Source organism: Coffea arabica, chromosome 3e (genome assembly GCF_036785885.1).
Source record: "Coffea arabica cultivar ET-39 chromosome 3e, Coffea Arabica ET-39 HiFi, whole genome shotgun sequence".
NCBI classification, from domain to species: domain Eukaryota; kingdom Viridiplantae; phylum Streptophyta; class Magnoliopsida; order Gentianales; family Rubiaceae; genus Coffea; species Coffea arabica.
The window spans coordinates 41,317,581-41,321,516 of NC_092315.1; positions in this window are offsets into that span (position 1 = coordinate 41,317,581).

The following is a 3,936-nucleotide window of genomic DNA, read 5'->3' on the forward strand; positions in this document are numbered from 1 at the left end:
TAATTTCATGGTTCATAGTTATAAGCAAAGTTGCGCGCCTGCTCAAAGCATCAGCTACCTTGTTCTGCATGCTTCAGAATGAATGGAAATTGCTAAAGATAAGCACTCCACCCAGCATTCATCTTACTATCATACTTCTGATTGTTGTTGTACTTTAAGGCTTGATGATCCATATTAGAGCACAAACTGATTCTGGACCAAGTAGAGCTCCTAGTGCCTTAGAGCAAAAATGACTGAGTAGAATTTCTGATCATAAGTGAACCACTTCTTGTGAGTCTCACTCAATTTCTTGTTAAAAAAAGCCACTAGCTTGCCTTCTTGAGATAAAATAGCTATAATGCTAGTGCTACAGGTATCACGTCACTACGAATAGTTTGCCAACAAGGCATGGTACGACGGTTAGCTTTTCCTTAATTAAGGCAAATTTCTTGTCTTGCTCAGGACTCCGTTGAAATTTCTCCTTCTTCAGGCAATCTATCAATAGTGCTACAATTGAACTGAAATTATAGATAAAACACCGATAGAAAGTTGCTAGCTCATGGAAGCTGCGCATATCAGTCATAGTGCATGGGGTAAGCCAATCACAAATAGTCTTCACTTTTTCCTTATCTGCCGTCATCACTTATTACAAAACCTAAGAAATCCAAGCTTGTCACTAGGAATTTACATGTCTTCAAGTTAATATACAACTTATTGGCCTGCAAAACCACTAGCACTTAGCACAAATGCTCCAAGTGCTCCTGCTCAGCAGCATTGTAAATCAAAATATCATTAAAGTAAACCATAATAAATTTTCTAATGAATAGTGTTAGAACCACATTCATAAGGTGTATGAAGGTACTTGGGGCATTAGACAATTCAAATGGTATCACTAACCACTCGTACAAGCCATCCCTGGTCTTGAATGCCATTTTCTATTCATCTATTGGATGAATATGGATTTGATGATATTCACTAGTAAGGTCAATCTTTGAGTGAAATCGAGATCCAAATAAGCAATCTAGCATGTCCTCCACTCTAGGAATGGGGAATCAAAATAAGCATATGATCTTGTTGATAGCTTGAGTGTCGACACATGACGAGGTTCTACCATGCACCAAATTTTAATAAAACCTAAACACCCCATTTTCTGCAAGTATACAGATCGTTTATCGAGCATAGGGGATATTAGGTATCAATCCCATAGGGAAGATTGTCAATTATCGATGATTTTGAAATTCTTTTATTATTCAAACTATCACAAGTGTAAGAAATTAAATCTACAATATAACATGAGATAAAAGTAATACAAATAACAATAGAAAGCTCTAAGGCATATGGGATTCCTTGCTACTCTTACAAGTGAAATTACTGGTTAATTGAATGTTATTATCTTGATTAGTTATGGTAATTTCTTCATGTATGTAAAACCTACTCTCATAGTGAATCAACTATACTTGTAGCTAAGCCATACCTACTCTTATGGTTATGAAATTAACTACAAGCTTATTCCTTCTATGAAAATATATGAAACAAGTCACTAAAACCATAAAGGTGTACCTTTACTATCGTGAGTGTACTCCCAAGTTTAGCACTTCTTTGAACTAGTGTCAAATTTTAATTTTTATTGCTAATTTAACACCTTAATGATTATCACAGTTAATGCGCTGTTAATCATGATTAGAAAAGAAAAAGTGATAAATGACTTGTTTAAAATAATATCATCAAATAACAAATATCACTAACAAGATATAAAAAGATCATCCATAATTCTAGGTATAAACTTTAACTAAACATGAAGAGAATGAAAGAAAAGACCATACTTATATTATAACTAAACATGAACTCAAATACAAAAGAGAAAGTGATAAAGAGAAGTCCTTCTTGTCACATGAGTTCCAAGCTTTCCATCTTACTCCTCAATTCTTCATCCAAATCTAACTACAAGTACGAGAAGAATAAACTACACTAAATGTACTATACTAATGAACTAAGAAAAACTAATAAAGACTATATTTTGGTAGTATTTCTAGCCTTCCAAAAATTTGAAATAACCTCAATAAACGCCCTATTTATAGAGGAGTACAAGCTACAGATGAGTTGTTAAAGTTGATGTGAAATATATCTTGAAATTTCCAAAATATTCTTCTACAAGTCTCTGCACTTTTCTTTACAGCTACAGCCAAAATTCTGAGCTGGGGAATAGTTGGAAAAGCTGTGTGAATGCAGAACAAGTTGATATGCAAATTGCAGCTTAATTTGAAGAAAAAAAAGACCTCTAAAAATGCGGGCATGAAGTTCCGTATTACCCCACGTTTTGCCTCTTTGTAGGTTTTCTCATTTCTGATCAGTCTTCAACTTTGCTCTATTTTTCCACCAAATTCAATTACTATTTTGTCGATAATGGAGGCTGAACTAGCTCTTGTACAAAACATAAAAATTGTATCCCTTTGATTTGTCTTTCCAATTCTTCAAGAATCACCTAATTTAGAGTTATGTATACTGAGAAATGACCAAAATACTCTTGACTAGTCAAAACTCTATTTCAACTTTTGACAACAAAAATGGTTGACTATATTTTGACATTTTGACTCATGATATAGATTTCAATGTCATATAAGAAATGTAAAGCTATGTGTTAGCTTCAAAATAGTTCAAGAATCACCTCAATCTGATACTTTTAGCTCAAGATATAGCTGAAATACCAAGAGGTGTCAAAACTGTTAAACTCCCTTTCTTTTGTATTTGATTGCATTTCATCTCTTGAACATTTACACTTCATATTCTCTTTAAATCCTTTCAAATCATCAACAATCATCCAAATATCTTCTCAATTCACTCTATTTGATGATTGAATCATTAAAACCTATAAAAACATGAAGTTTTCACCACTTTAATCCATAGAAATGCAATTTTTCCCACTTTGAATGACAAAATGTAAACTTCACTAGAAACCTAGTTAATTAGTTATAAAAATGGATAAAACACTCAAAAACTAAATAATAAGACATACTTAAACACTCAAAATTCACACTTATCAATGCACATCCTTCAGGAACCATCTATTTTGGGAGTCAAAAAAGTTGGTACTGCACAAGGACTCATGCTAACTCGTATGGATCCACAATCTACTTCAAGATCTCATCCTCTTTGGGACTCATATGGAAATGTGGTAAGTCTGGTAGCCTCATCCTAGGAACAAGTTCAATTGCATGTTGGTATCTCTTATAGGAGGTAAACCTATTGACAGCTTATCAGGCGTCATGTTCTCAAACTCATTCAAGATTATTTGCATCTTTGTCGGAATTTTTGGCTTTGGTTTTGTACCTTTACTGCTACTTGCTCCTTTAACCAATAAAGCATACACCTCCTAAGACACTTTGATATCTAAAACGAAAGTTTCTTTCGAAGTTGTAACAGTTAAAAAGTTCTTATTATCACTCTCATAAGACTAACTTAGAATGCACACTTTGTTTTAAGGGTATCAAAGTGATTCTTTTGCTATCTTTTACAAAACTATAAATATTCTCTTGGCCCCTCAAGTGTGTATCTACATCAGATTGCTATAGACAACCTAATAGTATATGACACACATCTATGTCAACCACATCACATCTAATTTCATCAGAATATTTTGCAATGGATAATGTGAGAACCTTAAAAATATATATATATATATACTTGTCGCATTTGCATTTTTGACTTTTAATAAATTTTATCATTAGTTGATCTTAAATAAGTATGTAAAAATAACTTTTAGGTTACAAATAGTTTAATTGTGCAGAGTATTGAATTATTTGATTTTTGCCAGGTTAAGTTAATATTTCTTGACATAGAGTGTTTTATTGCTCTAATATTAATTCTTTGAATTCCGATAGCTAATTTTAAGTGTTAATAACGTTAAGTGTTAACGGGAACCTAGAATTAAGACGAAAACGATTTGGGTCAATCCCTTAT